Raw genomic sequence first — 19,547 nt, 5'->3', positions numbered from 1 at the left:
ATCAGGGACTGATATGTGTTTTATGTAAATATATAAGCTCATTCTTTTAATTCAGAACCTGTACAGAGTAATGTGTGTGTGTGTGTGTGTGTATAGACATTTTCTTTTGATGTGTCGTTTAAGGAGAAGGGATTTAGTTGTCGCTGCATGTGTTCTAGAATTGTATTTTTTGTTTGTTTGTTTTCATTTGCCTGCTGGATGTGAAGAAGGGGTTTTAAAGGAAGCCAAGTAGTTTCTATTTTGTGTTTTTACCTTTTTGAGTTTTGGGAAAGTAGTTTGTTGACCCATGTTTAATAACCTGCCTTATCCAGTCCCTTTGCCTCTGATTGTAACCAGACAGTTGCTCTGGTGAGGGAAACATATGTGACAGTAACAGAATATGAATGAATGAAGGAAGTTTTTGTTCAATCCCTACGTAAGATTTATTGTATTGTTTCTTTGTAAGTCACCGTCTTTCATGTGTTTACCTCAGGATGTCCTCTTACACCTATGCATCAACTGCTCACTAAGTTTCCACCCTCACTTTTTAACACCTGTAGCCATGTATTTTTGCATTCTGGGTAATTTGTTGGACAGCTTTGTACTTTTTGGGATTTTTTTTTTTTTTAAGTTATTGTGAAACTATTTATTTTAATGCTTCGAGAGTTGGCAGTACTCTGAGCCAATGGACGTTGTTGGTTTGATTTTTCTGTGCGTAGTTGTTGCATTTGTTGCTGTTAAAGAGTTTACATTATCATTAGTCATTTTGTAATAATATGCCTGTAGGGGTGTTTGTACTGCATTGAGTCCATGAGAGGATTTTTTTAAAATTATTTCAATATTTCTAATATGCGTAATTCCCACACACAGACTAAGTTTTACTCTCTGTTGGCTCTGAATTCAGTTTTGCTTCTGAGAGGTTGAGCTTTTCAGATGGTAAAGACGCGTCAAGAAATTTTTTTTTTTTTTTTTTTTTTTTTTTAGCTGGCCTTTTGAAACAATAATCACAGACTTGTTCTTTTTTGGGTTGTGCAATGTTTAGAACTGAGGTGAGAACTGAAATGTGAATATTTCATCAGGGCAACATTTCAGTGTGAACACCAATGGCTGAAAACACATTTCTCTGTACGGAAACGAGAGGTTTAAGCATTACTCGTGTCATATGAAGCTTCAAAACAACAGTGAACAAGGTTTGCTTTGTTGTTATTAATATTTGTTGTTCATGGTTTTACTTTTCTAGCCAATGTAATGCTTGAATGGGCTTCTGGGTGAGATGGCCTGAGCGTGACTTTTACTGATGTATATATTGTGAATTGGGGATGTACTACTTCTGTTTTTCCTTTTTTTTTAAAGACAAGCCTCTGCGGATGAATGTTCAAAGATTATCTGGATTGCAGGTCCCTCATGTATTGGAATAAAAATATTGGGATAAATTCATCTTTTGAGCATGTATTACAAGCAGATTGGGTGTATATTCAGCCAGGAAAAGTATGGCATGGGAAAAGAAAATGTATTGAAAAGTTTGTTTCGACACTTTTATTCTTTTTGTTCTGATCAATCTGTCATTTATTTTTTTTAATTTGTCCATCCATTCCTCTGTTCATTATCCATCAGTTTGTCTGTTGCCTTTGACCCATTAACCAACTAACCTGCCAGCCATGTATACATCCATCTATTTGTCCATCACACATTTCAATTTTTGTACCACCTAAAGTTGGTGTCTGTAATTACTCATTTATTTCTCTCTTCATCTGTTCATCCAGCCACCTGTGTCTCCATCTGTTGTCCCTCCATCTATCTATTCATCCACCTTTCTAACTGTCAGTTCATTTCTTATCTATCCATTTGTCCATTTTCTTCTTTTCTCACTTTTCTGGGGTTCTATCCTGGAGTCTGAAAAGCTGAAGGAACCCTAATAACATCAACTTGTGCATATTTTAACCACAAGGGGGCGCTGACTCTGCATGTGACACCACAGTAGGTTAACAGTAAATGACAAGACCCTGCTCGCCTAAAGATCTGTGTTTAATTTTAACTCAGACTAAATCCACTTAAAATCCTTCCTTTTCACAAATTTCCCTAAACTCTGATTTAAAAGCCGTGTTAACACCAGGCTTACTGAGGTCAACATTTGCACGCGGCCAAGCGGAAAACAACTCGCTCCCCATTGAACGCAGGGGAAGAAGTGGCATAACTGACAGCCATATCAGCACAGGATGTGATGGCATCCCAGTGTTGCCTAACTAAATGTTTTCTTCCTGAGTAAGTGTCTGAAATCGTTCTGAAGGGGAAAAAAAATAACACTTTGCTGTGAACATTCATCTCTCATGGCCCTCCTTGCTTGCAGCACACCCACATGCACAGGGGAGGTTTCCATACGGTGTGGTCTGGACGTTAGCAGCAGCCACCAGAAAGGCATCTTGAAGCACTTGGAGGCAGGGGTATACTTATTCTGCTTTGGCATGCACCTGTTGATTTACATAATGGTATTTCTCAAATTACCCCCTCAGAAAGTCATTATCCTGAACTACAGTACCCTGCATGCTGGAGCTGTAAATTAACATATATGGATGCATGGTGCAGCTGCAGGGAAAGAACTGGCAACAAATGAATGAATCCATCTTTTATTACCAACACTACTGCAGTTGGTCTTTTCTTTTTCTCTAACAGAGTCCAGGTCCAGGCCCTAAAATCTACTCTCCTGCAACTTGTAGTTGTCTCTCTTCTCCAACACACCTGAATCGAATGGCTCATCAGCATCTTTTAGCTCTGCAGAGGCCTGGTAACGAGCCATTTGTTTGATTCAGGTGTGTAGAAACAGATGCACATCTAAAAGCTGCAGGATAGTAGATCTTCAGGACTGAACTTGTGGTTTTCTACAGGATCTGAGGAGGACAAAAAGAATGACGTGTGACTATTTATGTTTGTGCAAAGTTTCTATATCGTCCAAATTAGATCAGACTGTACGTTTTCTGAAAGATTTAGGTCTGAGGACTGGACTGGCTATGAACAAGGCTCCTTCAATCTTGATTTAGACCATTTTTTTTGTATCATCAAGCTGTTAATTATTTTTATTTGATATAGTCAAATAAAGGGATGGATTTTTAAAAAAATTTTTTAGTAAGACATTACACTGCTGAAATAAACAGATTTATTTTAAGACATTTCTATGAGTGCCAACACATTTCTGGGAATTTCCTGAGAGCACATCACTACACTTGTTTACTATTCTGTAAACAATTTCAACACTGACTGAGGTTTGCGTTTGTAAAAAAAAACCAAAAAACATCTTGGGTTGTATCTAATTCTCTTCTTCTGAATCAGACACACAACTTTTTGTTGGATGTCCATCAGCTCCTCTGATTAAATGTAATTGTCTGCAGACAGTGGGGTTTCCCTGTGCTGCTAACAGGACCTCTCCTCCAGCTTCCTCCCAAACAACCATGGGCTCTGTCTGCTTTCCATTTCAAAACTCAGTTTCTTATTACCTGATTGGATGCTGCTGATTAACTGCCAACTCGATTGGCTGAAGTTATTTGTCATCTGCGGTGATTGGGCCGGTCTAAAGCCCGGTCCTAATCAGGGCCAGTCAGCCACAGGGGAGTCTCATCCAGTAGGGGTTCTGAATGTAAATGCACTTTTTTCTCTCTCTCTCTTTCTCTCGTTCCCGGTGTTGTTGTTGATAACTTGAAGGGAAAACAGCTGGAACTTGAAGAAGTGCATTTTATAGTGATGACAATAATCTGGCAATGAAGCACAGCACAAGATCTTTATCAGTGGGATACCTTTACTGATTACATTTTTGTTTTGTCTTTTGATCTCCTGATGTTTCACAGATTTCCTGCTGTTGTTATTGATTTTTTATTTTATTTTATATAATCTAAGGCTCCATAACCAGGGACTCAACATCCAAAGACGGAGATGGAGCACATTCAATGCGGACAGCATGCTTGAGGTATTGAAAAAAAAAAAAAAAAACTTTGTGGATGTTATTAATTGTGCTTCAGCTGATGACTGTCTGGGTCACATATGTAGAGACGATTCACCGGGGCAGTCTTCCTGCAGGGATTCACAGTGGTATTGTTTTCATAGACATTGGAAACATTTCAGTTCTTATATTCTCTCTTCAAAGACGGGGCCTCTAATGTGGATTGCCCAAATGTCTGACAAATACCCACTCCACCCTGGCTGTCAGCGGAGTGTCACTAAAGAATATATAAACATGCTTTGTAGTGGGAATCACCCTCTTGCCTAAAGTGCAGCAACAGACGCCATAACGGCAGTGTTTTATCTTTGTTTGCTGTTTAAATGTGTGCGTTTTAATCTGGACCAAACTGTCTCAGATAAGAATTTTTGTGTCTACGATTATTTTAGACATTTGCTATCATTTACAATTATTGCTTTTATTTTTTGTTTTCTGTAAAAAAGAAAAACATGACGTTATTATTCATTCACATCATATGAAGAACAGATGTTTATGTTGTTAAACTTGACATACTTTATATGTCTTGCTGCAAATCTAGAATATTAGCTTTTTCTTGGAAGCAAAACTGGCCCTTTTCATTAACATTTACGGTTAAACATATTTTATGTCACGGTTTGTGCTTCTTGCAGCATAAAAATGACGACTGACTTCTCCCTGTGTTTAGGATATCTTTTAGACCAGCTTGACTTTGTTGTGGATTTTCTCTAACTCACACAAGGTTACAGAGTCCACTGAACATCGGTGAACATTCCCAGGGTTCGCCCGCCGAACAGAATCACTCCAAGATTGCACTGACAGCTCATCCAGGAAGTCTCAGAAGAGCCCAAAACATCTAAAGAACTTAAGAGCTTAATCATCTCAGTGAAGGTAAGGTTTATGATTCAACAACAGGAACTGAATGGAGCTTAAATAGCATCCATGAAGGAATCCAAAGGGTGAAAACCACTGCTATCCAAAACAAACACAGACATATTGCACACTTGCCAAAAATATCCCAAAACCCTTTTTCGAGACATTTCTTTAAGCTGATGAAACAAAAGTGTAACTTTTGCAAGGTGTACACCCAGTTACAGCTGGTGTGAAATTAACAAAATGCCAACGGGGGATGATCTGGAACTGCTTTGCTTTTTCAGGAAATGGACAAATTGCTATAATTGATGGAACCGTGAATTCGTATCTCCAGTAAAAGATCCTGAACTTTACCAGTTCATGACTTTAAGCTGAAGCAGGACAATGATGCAAAGCACAGCAGCAAACGATTTTGGAGGAGCCTCGTAAAACTCAGGTAGAAAATTCCCATTGAGATTCTATGAGATGGTTTTAAATGTGCTTTGAATCCACAAAAACCTCATAATTTGTCTGAATTACAACAATTCAAAGTGATTCATTGCCAGTTATTCCTATCAATAGGGTGTAAAAACTAGGTATTATGTCGAGGGGCTAAATATTTGTAAAAAATAAATAAATAAATAAATAAGACCAACTTGATTTGAACTGATTTTTCCCCATTAATAAAACCACAATTTATATTTACTCAGATCATCTTTGTGTGATATTAACATTTCTTTGAATACCTGAAAATTTAGGAACAACAGCTAAAAATGAATATATTTGTCAGGAGACCTGTGCCTTTATCTCAGTACTGCATTATTGGATAATGGTTTGCTAAATGTTGCTAACCAACCAAATGTATAACAAGGATAATTTAAATTCAGAATTAAGAGCCAAAATAAATTTTTGAATTCTAACTGTATGTGTTTTCATGCTTACAATACAATCTGGAAGCTAAACCAATGATGTTACACCCATAAAGTAACATCAGTCATAACTTATGCAAAAAGATGGAATTTTCACTATTTTTAGTTCATTATTAAAATATTCGACCCAGAGTATTTCAGAGAACCCATCCCCCACCCGACGTCTTGGTTTTGTGGTTCAGGCCAATTACATTCTAGAGGTTTTATTGCTTTGGCTGGAAAGTGATTTGAAGTTTGTTTTCCCTAAGTCAAACGAGGATTCGTTCATTCATACTTTCATCACATTGAGGATAAGGTTGGAAGAGAGATTTCACAGACCACAAAGTTGCAAAATACAACAATAGTAGCCACATCTGGTCAGCACATGCGCAACCTTTCAGTGTCTACATCAGCAGGAAAAAAAAAAAACAAAAAAAAACAGCAATGTGTGTTTACAGTCCACAGATACATACTGCCTTCACCTCTGCACTGTGAGATAAAAATGATTTGATGAAAGCTACAAATATTAGACAAATCACTATTTTTTTTAATTTACACACATACAATGCTGAAACTATGTATCGACACTCAAAAATACTAATGAACCAAACTTTGTATTATGTGAAAACGTAATTAAATCCTAAATCTAATAACTCTGCCACCTTTGGCGAATAACAACTGTTGTGAAACAATCACAACTGACAACCTGCATGAAAGAATGCAGAGGAAGTTTGACCCACTCCTCTCTTCAGATTGGCTCAGCGCCCTGTTCTTGCACAAATAGGACCAATATCATGTTTTATAACCTAACATGACCTTGCTTTTCTGATGCATGGCTCCTCAACATGTTTTTCAACCAATTTTTGTCCCGCTTTTCTTACTCCTGAAACTAAAAATTGGTCTTAACTGGAGCAAATGAGGCTTCAGTTCTTTAAATGTTATTCTGGGTTCTTTTGTGACCTCCTGAATGAATTGTTGATGCACTCTTGGTGTAGTTTTGGTAGGAAAGCCAGTTCTGTTCCTGTTCTGGTTCATTTAGTCCAAAACGTTTTAGCCCTTTCCAGCCAAATAGATTTCAGTGTCTCTCTTATCTGTTCCTGTATTTCTTCATATGCAGGCACGACGTTTTGTTTTTGAGACCTTTTAACCTACTTCCTGCTGTTTAAAGGATCTGTTTAAGCCATTTTTTGATTTTACAGGTCTGTGATAATCATGCCTATGAAATTGAAGACAGCTTTCTAAAAATTTGGTCAGTCACAGTTCAATCACGAAATATTAGGGCGGAAAATACTTTTGGCACGAAGGTAGGTTTGTTTGGAGAATTTTCTTTTAGTTTTTTTTTTCCTCTCAGCTGAAAAGAAAGTAGGAAAAGTAGTCTTTGACTTAGGCTATATTTTCCTGATATTAGCACATATTTGATTAATTAAAAGAAGGGAGAGGTATGGCACACCTGCCGATAACTGCTGATTGAGGGGAAGCGTGTTCCTGTCTGCCACGGTGAACTCTGCCAAGTCGCTCCGAACGGAGCGGCTCCGCTCAACAGGGACCACCCTGTTCAGAGAGAGGAACTGGGCGAGGCTCTGTTTAGACTGACAGGAAGATCGACTGAATCCTATTAGCTGTTGCTTCCCAAACATGACCAGCTCTCACTTCAGATAATGGCTGGCTGCCGGATGAACTCTTTGAGGAAGAGAATGCATGTTTTCACGCTCATTTAATCTCAGCTATGTTTCTTTGGAAACCCCAGCATAATGTGGTTCTTCTTCAATTTATAAAATTTGTCTCCAAATAAATCCTCTACGGACATCATGTGTGACGCTGCGATAATGTCGGTCAGGCAGAGGTCCTGTTCCTGTCTGAGAGGCCCCAGTGGGATGATGGGCACTCGGGGGCAGACACAGAAACATATAAGGACACGAGGGAGGCCACGGCTTGAAGAGGAAACCAACTGAAACACACCTCTGTTTCCAAGGGGAAGCACTGAAATAAACCTAAATTTTCAACTGCAGGCCCCATCTAAAGATCCCTCTTTTAACATCAAATTCATAAATTTAATTAGTTTTTGTGAGCATAGCAATAATTTGTCCCTTAAAGTAAGACGTAGCGAGTCATGTGATACTGAAACAAAGAATGCATTCATGCTGTACATGAACAGGAAAAACAAAAACGCAGCTGATTCTTTAAAAGAGGGAAAATTCTTCCAAGAAAGATCAAGCTTGTTGCTGTAAAACGTTTGCATGAGGTCAGTCAACGAACGATTCCCTGCTCTGGTCTGACTGACAGAGCCGGGAAATGCTGACACGCTTGTGATTTAGATGTTTCATTTGGACCACGCCGAAGACGGAGGGGAGAAACGAGAAATTCACTGAACGCACAGAAAAGCATTTACATTTATCACGTCCTTTGCCACTGAGCTGTCGTCACGGTGATACAGATTGACTGTGAGCATGAGCTTAGCTTCATTCCTTGTTTCTTTTCCTGCATCGCCACAGCCAGTTAGTCAACATTTTTCTGAGAGCAGATACAATCGTCCAACTTTTTAAGGTTATCCAGTTCAGAATACTGTTGTTGTTTCAAAAAATGTGCAATATGGGCCAGCTACTCATCGTGAACAAATTCAGAGGAAAGCGTTCACATCCTGTGAACATTTTTTCACTTAGTCATATTAAAAATTTTAACTTCACTGTTTTTTTTCCGGGATTTCATGTGACAGTCCCACACAGAGTACAACATAATTATGAAGTGGAAGGAAATGAACACTTTTTAAGTTGTTTTACATATAAAAATTTGAATTGTGTGGCTTGGGAATCAACATTTTAAATCTGATCCTGCTAAATAAAATGAATGTAGAACTCGCCTTAATACTTAACAGAGTCAGTCTGTATGAAATGTATTTTCAATGTAAATCCAGCTGCTCTATGAAGGCCTCAGAGGTTTGTTAAAAAACATCAGGAAACAAACGGCATCATGAAGACCAAGGAGCATGTCCATATAGACCAAAAGGATAGCTAGAGAGAACAAAAATTAGAGAAGCAGAGAACAGTCCATGGTTAGTTTGGAGGAGCTGCAGAGCTCCACAATTGGATAAAGAACTATCTGGCAATTTATCTATCAATTATAGACTTGTTAGAGTTGAGAAGATGTGCAAAGAAAAGCACAATCCTGGATTATTGTCCAGAATGACAATAACCCCAAACATGCAACCAGAGCTACAGTGGAATGGCTTAGTTCATGTTTTACAATGGCCAAGTCAAAGTTCACACCAAAATGAGTCTTAGAATTTGTTGCCAGATTCCCTCGAGCTTGAGCCATTTTCTGAAGATGAAATGACAAAATTAGCTTTTCCATGTGCCCAGGCTTGTAGCTTAGCCAGGCACTGGACCCAACTCTGTGAGAAGACATCATTTGTGATGTTTTCCATCTGTGATCCTGTTACAGTCATTAGAAAGTTTAGCAACAACATTTTGGGGGCAGAATAAACACTGCATTATCCGGGAAGTATTTGTGTGGAAAATAAATATATAGCACAATACTTTTTACTTACAACTCAACCACGCCCATTATTCATTAACTTTCCATCTTCCACCTTTGTGCACAAATCGAACATGAAATATCGCATCAGGCTGTTATGCAACTAAAATGTTTCTGGTTGTTTGCAGCAATGAGACTGAGCTATTTTGTGTTTAGGTTTGTGATTAGCAGCACCCAGGTTGCTTCCAGATGTGGCCTAGCCTCATGCACACACACACACACACACACACACACACACACACACACACACACACACACACACACACACACTTACGCACAGCGGGATTTTCGATCAATTGACCAATAAATAAGTGAACCTACACAACATTTCTTGTTGGAAACATGGAATCACTCTTTGTGCTGAATACTGGACAGATGGTTATGCCTCTGCAAGTAATCACAGGGGGTGTTTACCATACTAGTAAAATGGTGAGATAAAAACACTGAGGTCGATAAACAGTAGCTGAACAAGGAGAAATGTCGCCATTGTAACCTTTGATAGAAGAGGTTTTGTGCAAAATATCATCAGCTTTCTGTGTTTGTTACCTAAACCCCAAGGAATGTGTTTATTTTCAGTGGGAGACTTAACATTTTCTGGATCAATCTGCATAACAACAAACAGACTGGCTTGTTTATAAGCATCAGCTACACCCTTCTATTTCATGCTGCATTTGCCACAAATAAAACCTCTGCAAAGGTGGACAAGTTTCAAACACGAAATGTGGCACAAAATGAAATGTTCAAGACTTTGAGGCCAATTTAGCACTGGGTAGATGAAAACGTCTCACAGGTCAATTATGCAATGCATGCAGCTTATGAGTGTTTCCCAATCATATCTGTAGTTAGGTCAGAAATCGTTGAAGTCAGGTTTATGAGTTTATTGTTTTGTTAAGCCCTCTTGATGATTGTTACGGCTGTCATCTTGTACTTTTTTTTCCCTATCCAGCTGACATCTTGTTTTTATTCATTCATTAATTTACTGTTTCTTCAGATAAACATTATTCTTAACTGTGCCAAGAGAGTCCACAGAGAAAATAAGAGGCTGGGGGCTGATTCTGCAGAATTTTGCAGAAACAATTTTGGGTCAGTTGTATTGCAATCTAATGACAAAGTGATAAAGAATAAGCTTGATAATGTGTGTGTGTGTGTATTGATTTAGATAATTAATTGCAGCGCATTTGTTAGGAAAACCAAGCATCAAATAGTCCCAGTACAGAAATAACTAGCTGGAGGGCGTAATTTGAAACGAGTACAATGCTGAAGGTTGATAAACAGTACAGTGCGAACACATGAGAAACAGTCGTGAGAGTTTCACCATATGTCAATGTCGATTTATTAGCAAGGCATGTTTAAAACCACACAAAGTGCTGCACGACAAAGTCAAACAATATATATCAGAAAGAAAAACAATACAACATAAACAGCTAAACTGAGGTTCAAATTAAAATAAAATAAAAACAAAGTTTGAATAATAATTCAATTCTTTGGAAGGAAATAAACCACGTGAAGATTTACATTCAGGATGATAAACTTTAACTCTAACTAAAAGCCAAAGAATATAGACACATTTTCTAGAGAGTGCATCCTGCCACTGCAAAGCCATGACCATTCCTGTTTTTGAGTTTGTTTTGAGGAACATGGAAGAACATCTGGTTAGTAGATCAGGGTATAGGTAATTAGATGGGTGTTGGTATTTTGGGCCAGTTGGAAGTGACGAATTGACTGCTGATCTAAATCTTTTATTAAAATCCAATCTACTGGATCTACAATTCCGGCCTGATCCAAATTTTATTGAATAGACATGGAAAAAGATAAGATTGCTTTCTGTCTCTTAATGTGAAATTTTAGTTGAAAAATAAAGGTGAAAACAAATCCTCAAAAAGAAGTAAAATTACCCAGGAAATTGGACTTGCATTTCCTGGGTACTGATGGGGCTGGCCTTCAACCAATGGTCTAATCAAGCCTGATTTTTGACATTTCTTTTTCATTTCATGCTTCATTTCAACATTTTTCTTGGCAAGATAAAATTATAGACTGCAGTAGCTGCCCAGTAGTATTTGTAAGGTATACTCATACATAGTTTGCATGCTTGCAATCCTATTAAAACCTTGTCAGAAGTTGGAGCTCAACCTAATTTTGAATCATATTTGCAAGAGCAAAATCTTTTGAAAGAGAGTCTTCTGGAAGATGATAAGGTCCACGGTCAGAACATTTTTGACGCAGAAGGATCTGAAATGATGCGGTTTAACTGCCATGAATTTCCTGGGTAATTGGGCACTTAAAACATGCAGATCTGCTTCTCGGTGTGAGATAATAAGATAAATGTGTCTTAGCGGTGGAATGCTCAGGTATGTTGTTGGTATCTCTAAGCTACATACTTCAGCTTTATTTATTTCTTTATTTTGGCAATCTTGATGGAGAAAAATTGATCTTCAATGGCAGTACATTGTTTAAACTTTGTGAACAACCCCTTGAACCTATTCAGTCCTGCATTCCAAACTTTGTGAATTATCTAATATAATTTATATAATTGTATCCTGATTAGGACTAAATAAGATATATGAAATTTGTTTCTTCAGTGTGTTGCTAATGATGGAAACTAAAGTCCTAAAGATCAGGAGAATAAGTAAGCTTACATCCTCTGGCACCTGAGGCTGTTCAACAGCATGTCTGTCTGCAGGTTTATTAAAACTCACCTCCCTAATGAACATTTGCCCTTAAAGCCTGCTGAGTACTTAGTGCTGCTCCGGAGATGGGGCTATGGGGCTCTGGGGCTCTTCAAGGCCTCTCTTCCGGCTCCCTACTGAGCACTTGGTATAAAACTTAACAGTATGAGCAGGCTTAGCAGTCAGATGAATATTTTCTACATTGCAACAAACTGGAATGTTCACAAAATGCATAATAATTAGCTTGTTCCTCCGCCTTTTTTAAGTAGTTTTGCAAGCTGTTTCCTATTGTCTTGTCCCTGTTGTTTTTGCCTTGGGTGATACATGACTTAACACTCCAACATGCCAATTTACATGTCTGCATGAAAACTATGGCCTGAAAGCTAAGTGGGTCTTTGGATTGTAGACAGAGTTGCACAATAATGAGTCCAGCCCAAAGGCTCCCAAGGGGGTGTGATTTACGAGCCGGGCAGTGACAGAGACATTCAAGTAAGGCCTATTAACAGTCACAAAAATCTATCTATCTATCTATCTATCTATCTATCTATCTATCTATCTATCTATCTATCTATCTATCTATCTATCTATCTATCTATCTATCTATCTATGATAAAAACCACTTTCACCAATACAAATTATGAAATTTGACTTCACTTCACAATTTAACGCCTTTAAATTGGGCGTCTGTCTCTTTAAGAAACTCTTGCTCCTTAAAGAGACAGTTGTGCTCGGACTTCAGCTCGTCATCATAACATTTCTCTATTAAGCTTCTAACGTTTTTTCTATTCTTTTTCTCTTCTTCCCCACCGCCCCCAGCGTTTCGCTGAGAAGTAGCTTGTATAATGAGCTCAACAGATGCTCAGTTCCACCAGGTGTTTGCTAATTGCTGCTGCTGCTCTTCTGACGGAGCTGAGTGAGGTTCTCACCTTGGAAACTGCAGCTCCGAGGAAGAGCTTCGTGGAAAAGGCAGCGGACTGTGAGACCATGGAAGATTGAATGATTTCTCTAGCGTGGATGAAAAGGTCAAAGAAACACCCCAGGTATATTTTTGATGAGGAAATAACATTATAGCAGCTCAATGAAGTCAATTTTACATAATGCAGCCCCTTTAACGTTTAATAATCAGCTTGAACTTGACTAAAAAAATGGGAAGCCTAAAAACATAAGAAGGGATTTATTGCTATACTGCCAATAAAACTGGAAAGATAATTAGCTACATATTTTATGATGGGTAGCTAGAATAATAAACTAGAATTGAATTTAACAACTTGGAACTCCCTATTATTTTCTTTATATTGATTAGTTAGTTATTATCTGAATATTTTATAGATATAGCTGTCTTGCTGGGTTGCTATTAGCCAGTTGTCTGTCAATAATTTATCCGTTTTTGCTGGAGATAAATGATACACAAAATGTAAGAGCAGTTCAAAGAGATTCCAACAAAAATGTCATGATGAATGGGACTGTTTTCTCCAACATCTGTAGGAGGCCTTAGCTTCTGTCTGCCCTTGGGGCTCTTTCAAGCAGGTCATAATTGTCAAAGAGACGTCCTCCTTACCTATTAATCTTCTCTTTATTACTATTTCTTGTATGCCATGCTAACAGTTTCATTGGCAAAATTAATTTTACTTGAAGCATGATGCTGCTGCTTTACCTCATTGACCTCTGTGCTTGGCAGAATGCCCACCCAAAGTTGGGGATGGATATTTAGTTCAAGTATGTTGGGGAAAAAAAAAAAAAGAAAACAAACAAACCTTGAAGTCGTCTCAACTATTTTTCTGACTTTCTAGGTTTATTTTGGTTAATATTTGCTTGTTAAATAAAACAGGCCAAGGGGGTCTGTTCTGATTAAATGGTCTATAAGAAAATGTTTAATGGAATGAAAAATAACAAATTTATCATGCTTAATATAAAGCAATTCAGGTTAAATTGACCTCATGTGGATGGTTAAATCACATCAAAACTGTCTGGGCACTTGATCTTCACAGTTAATTGGAGGAAGTGAAGAAGATTATTTATTCTTAAAGCTGTTGCTAAAGAGAGCACATGATTCCCTGTTCGAGTTTAGTGCAGTGGGAGCAGAAGAGAGTGAAAGCCACTGCATGAGCAATGCTGGCTGGTAAAAACTAAGTTAAAAACACTACTAGGAATCACTTTGATTCAGCTACATACCAAGTGGCATTGCCATTTCAAAGACGCACGTGTCAGTGGTGAGTCATTTCTCAAATGAGGTTCATCCCTCAACTGTTCCCAGAAGTAGCAAAAGAATCACACACCAAAATCTGTGTTGCTCAACTGTCTGCAGACTAATAGCAAAACAACTGGCTCTTTAGCAAATCCCTGCTTGGTGGGGTATGTGGGCAGAGTGGGTGGGTGGCTGACTTAAAAATCAAACAAGGAAAAAAGCTCTGCACATTCCACACTATTAAATGTTCATTGAGCTTTTTGTTTTATTAAAGTCATTCTATTTTGAATGTGAAAACAAAATAATTTTAAAAACGCATAAATAATGCATCTACATATAAATTGTGGCACTCCTTTAGTAATTACTATATTTATTGGATGCTGCATAACTAAAAAAAAATTAATCCAGCGGAGACTGTTCCGAATCCTAAAAATCTTGTTTAAAATAAGACACTGTATGGTTGAGTTATGGTAGAGATTTTATACATAATAAATGAATAACTGTGTAGCGATGTTTTGTGCCAGAAGCCTTGCATAAAATTCTTTAGTGACTGTCCCACCTTTGCCCCAATTTTTAAATTACAGCTTCTAATGCTTACTTGGCATTAATATTGCTGTCTCTTATGAAAGAATGCTTAAGACAGTCATCAATTTTTGGATATAATGTGTGTTTGGCAATTAGTTTGTCCGTGGTGGTTTTGTGGGAGGAAGAGTAATTGCTGCATATATCAATTTCTGTCCTCCTGGTGAAGCTGCTAATGTGGAAAATGCTTGACCCTTAATTTTCCAGAGTGGGCTGGTTGAGAACCTATGAAAATGACACAATGTCCAGTGGGTCTCTATTGCCAGGTCAGAGCCAGGAGGAAGAGGATGATGCGTGTTGGGAATGGTTGGTGAAAGGTTACTGAATTAAAAACTAAAGTGGAGTGAGGTAATAAATAGGGAGAAAGAGGGAAAACATCTCTCGCTGATCATAAATATTAACTTCATCATACAGGATTCTCCAAATCTTTCATCTACGTTACAGTTTTCAAACTTTAAGACAGCCTTTATTCAACAACTCACACCCAAAAACTGTGACTTGATCTCTTAGCCTTAAAAAGGCGTGCAAAGTGGACATTTTGCCAGCGTTGTGACATGTGTCAGAGATGTTGCCAGCACGCCTGAAGCCAGTTTGAATTTGACAAGTTTCTGGATCTCTCTTCTGTTTGAAAGATTAATTGTTGCTTTGTTCTGTGTCTAGTAGTGCTGTGCAATGCTAGAATTTGCAGTGGCTTGCAAAATGTGTTCATACTTTGACAATCTTCTAAATATTCATATTTAGATCTATGATGAATTGATCTCAATACAGATACAGACTTTACTAGCCTGTCCATTGCCTTCCTATGCAATTCCGCTTGAAAAAGTTCTCTCTTCCAGCACAGTCTGGGCTTTCTTCCCTTGACTTGGGTTTTCTCCGGTCAATTTTTGACCAGACCAATCACTGAACAGAAGGAGAAGTTGTGAACGATAGTTTTGTTTTAGAATTGTAGTGTGGCTGTAGTTTTAATGGCAGTGGAGGAAGTGAACAAAACCATTTAGCCTGTGTTGTCTAGGCTTCCAAATTGAATTAACTTTAACAGCTGCCTCGTAAGAACTTTTCTCTTCGCAGAGGATGCTGATTGTTTACAGGTAATTTTTGGTAAGCTTCTTATCGTCAAACTGGCGCTTTACAGGTGTCACAGATAAATGTTAGCGATTGGGTAAAATTTAAAATATCCACACAGTGCATGCCTCCATGGCTAAATCGTTTCTCAACAGCCAAGAGACCAGGTCCTCTGTGAGAAGCAAATAACATAGGACAAAGGACTGGTTTTCAGCAGTTCTGAGACTGTAAAATAGAGGTGTATTACTCTCTTCATTCAGGCTTAAACAATCCTCCAGTCACTAGGTGGCAGCAGTGCTCAAACTAATCAACAGGCTGCCTGTTCTACCCAGTAGAAAAAGTACTATTGGTTCAGAGCTGAGAAGGAGCTCTGTACGCCTCTGTGCTTCCACAACTTCAAGTTCAACAAAGTATGAGATGGGGGTAATATAACATATGCAGGCACTTTTATTATTTTCTTATGTAAAATAATTTGGAAAGGTTTGAATTCATGGCAGTCTGCCTGTCCATCCCAAACAAAAGCTTTCTTGAAAAAAAAAAAAAATCTCACAAGAAAACAAATAACTTTTGCATTTTGCAAAGTATATCTCTGCCAAAAGTAATTGCTTTTCCACATTTCCCCCCAGCCTAGTACAAACAATGTCAGCATTATGTTAGCTCCAGGAAAAAGAAAGGAGAGCTTAGGGCCTTTGATACAAACAGCGAAAAGGTAATGAGGGGATTGACATTCCTTGTTGGTGCTCTCCATTGAAAGTCATCACAGAGACTGATTCACACAGGTCACTTGAAATTCTGGTGGTGAGGCTAAAAATGTGCTGTTGATTTGTACTTATAATAGGAGCCCTACATTCTGGCTGTATTGATACTGTTTGGCTTTCTAATGGATACGCTCGAACTCTGACCTTCTACCTGCTCAGTGACTATAGGCCACTTTGTCCAGATTGAGTGAATGTAAATGTGAGTCATATTGACAAGTAAGCAGGTGGTGATTGTTCCAGCTTCAAAAACACTGCATCAAATGACTGAAACCTGTCTAATAAAATAAAAAAATGAAGGTATTATAATCAGTGGACACAAACCCAGTCCAACTTTAGTTGTTTTTGTAGCAAACACACACACACAGAAATTTAAAGCTTAAGTTTTGTTATTGTTACTGCGCAGTCCTTTGCCTTGTGAGAAACTGTGCGGTGTAATGCACTTATATTTCTGCAGCATTTGAAAAACGATAGGAGTGGCTTAGTCGTCATGCCAGAGTTTTCAAAGACCTCTTTGTGTAGAAGTGTTGGTCATGGCCAGAGACATCCAACTAGCATTTATTCTAAAGTTCCTCCAGATGCTGCAAATTGTATCAGCTGGGACTATGTTAATATGCATTTTTATAACATGGATGGTTGCGTCACAGATCATTAGTGATTCCCAAAAAAGGCGTACTTGTGAATGAAAGGTAACTCTTGAGCTTTTCAGTAGCACAGTCAGGATTGACGACCAGCTGCATTAATTAGTCTAAGAAACTTTAGTACCTTTAAATGATCCTCATCTCAACGTGGAAATGTGAAATACTACATAGAGCAACAATGTTTTTAAGAAATGGATTTTGTAAGCTGTACTGTTATTAAATGTTTGTTCATGTGTTTCCCTGCAGCTGCACTTGAGACCAGGAAAATACCCAAGTTCACTTTGCCAAATACATCACATTCTTTGGCAAAACAATCCTCATCAAAGGGACAAAAACCTTCAGAATGAACATAGATGTAGCTCTCCAGAGCTTTGGCCCAACAAACTTATTTAAGGATACAAAGTTATTTTCCTCCCAGGTAATTTCTTTAGCTAATTTTAAGGTCAGATTTTGTTTCTAGGGATGCTTGTAATAGCTCTAAGGTAGTTTAAGGAAGAATGGAGATTTCCAAGTTATGCCAATACTTTCACGAGTTAGAAGTAATATGTTGAATTAAATAAGCAAACAATTGGTTATTGTTAGAAGTACTTAAAAGCTGAGATGAATCTTGAACCTTTTCACATAATTTAGTGTATTTTATTGGGATCTGATGTGATATACTAACAGTTTTATTACTCTGTTAGAAAACTTGTTTCTAACAGTCTTGCCTTCCAGGATTGTCCTTCTCAAACTATCAGCTCAAATTAGATTTCCTGATTTGTAGAGTACACAAAAAATATCTATCCTAAGGACAGACTCCCCCACTTAAGCTCTTGATCTCCACTGCTCCTCCAAAGTAAGGTCTCAACTTTTTATCATGTTTTATTAATGGACTCCAAAGTGCTCTGTGGCATGATAAGGGCCACAATTGCTCAACATATCGCCCCAATACAAAAGAAAGCCTAAAACTTTTCTGTAAAGCGATTGTTGGGTCACACTGTAGACAGGTTTTCTATTTGGACAGATGTTAACACCAAAGTTCTGATTATTGTAATGAAATATTCTCAGGGCCGGAAAACATAAATCTTCCTGTTGAATGTTGTTCTTAATATGACTGTTCATCCATCTCAGACCTTAAGAGTCTCCTTCACTTATCACCTAGGGATCTTCCAGAATGAGCTGGAAAGTGCTGGTGTGGAAAGGGATGCTCGGGTCTCCAGAACTGGACATGTCCGATATGAGAATAAGAGGAAAACAATGGATGAATGGATGGATCCAACAATTAATTAATCCCAAGTGAATAGAAGAAGTATTTCTTAAAAGTCAGATGACATGACCTGATATCTCTAAAAGCTTGACAGAAAACACAAAATTTTAGCTCATTGCTAATAAATTAAACTCACTTGTTTTAAATAAATAAAGTAGCAATGGCGTGTGAAAACTTTGAATTTGTCAATCCACACTTGCGTGGAAAGCTACAGTTACTGTCCAGGTCAGAGGTGTATCATTTTGAGCTTATGCACACTAAATTTCAATTTGTTTTCAGAATGCATTGGTGTTAATATAAGTGTCTAGGGGCTGGGTCACCGAGATCTCCACGTTCGACTGCCACCCCATCCTTTTGGCACCGGTCTTTCATGGTTATCCCTGCAGGTGGTAGACCCACTGAGGATAGCCTAACACCATTCCTATTGGCTTGGCCCCGTGAGGAGTGGCCAGATTACCAGCCACTCATGGCAAACCCCAGCCCCAGGACTGGCTCCAGAGCGGGGCCCTGGCTCCACTGTACTGGGTGATGTCTGATGTCTCCATCTTCCGGTTATCATGGGGAATGTTGAATCACTCTTTGTCTGACCCTTCACCCGGAGCCTATTTGTCATGGGAGACCCTAAGGGGCAATTAAGATTGTTATTATTAGCTGACCATTCTGCTTTCAAAGGCAAGAATAATGCAACCTCATTACCCTGTTTTTTTATTTTTTTTATTTTTTGTATTTTACTTTTAGAGATATTCTTCTCAGGATAAGTCACCTTGAAAGTTCCACTCTGTGGGATTTATTCAAGTGAAGAGCATGAATGGATGCGATACATTTTGTGTTTTTAATCTGATAAAAAAGAGAGGAAACCATGCATCTTTGTGGGCTAAATGAAAGGAACATGCCAATTGTCTCCAGGCTGTTTATGATCTTGTGGGAGAGGAGAAATGTGTTGTTTCCAGTCAGTCAGAGGGAAAATGATGATGCAGCATGGATGAGAGAGGATGGGAAACGTGATCTGTTACATAACTTGACCAGTTTTCCAACATTTAGGTTAGAGTTTGATCTGTGCGAGCTACCAAAATACAGTATAAAGGTATATATTAAAAAAAAAAGAAAACCTCTGATAGCAGCAGGGTGCATTTGTACATAAAATCCACAGCCATACTAAAACTAATCCAGCAATCAGAA

At 38.2% G+C, this 19,547-nt stretch overlaps 1 long non-coding RNA gene across 1 annotated transcript; it reads left to right on the top strand.

Moving 5' to 3' along the window:
- The first annotated feature begins 988 nt into the window (after window positions 1-988).
- LOC106957609 (uncharacterized) lies at window positions 989-18,969 on the top strand. The gene is made up of 4 exons (XR_001426986.1): window positions 989-2,942; window positions 3,865-3,934; window positions 4,683-4,831; window positions 18,264-18,969. It is a non-coding gene; the product is annotated as an uncharacterized LOC106957609 (long non-coding RNA).
- Window positions 18,970-19,547: the final 578 nt, after the last annotated feature.

The sequence above is a fragment of the Poecilia latipinna genome, unplaced genomic scaffold (assembly GCF_001443285.1).
Source record: "Poecilia latipinna isolate Pla-1442-1.1 unplaced genomic scaffold, P_latipinna-1.0 Scaffold43, whole genome shotgun sequence".
Lineage (NCBI taxonomy): Eukaryota > Metazoa > Chordata > Actinopteri > Cyprinodontiformes > Poeciliidae > Poecilia > Poecilia latipinna.
The sequence above is the reverse complement of the archived record's forward strand: the minus strand, read 5'-3'. Positions and strand labels throughout refer to the sequence as shown.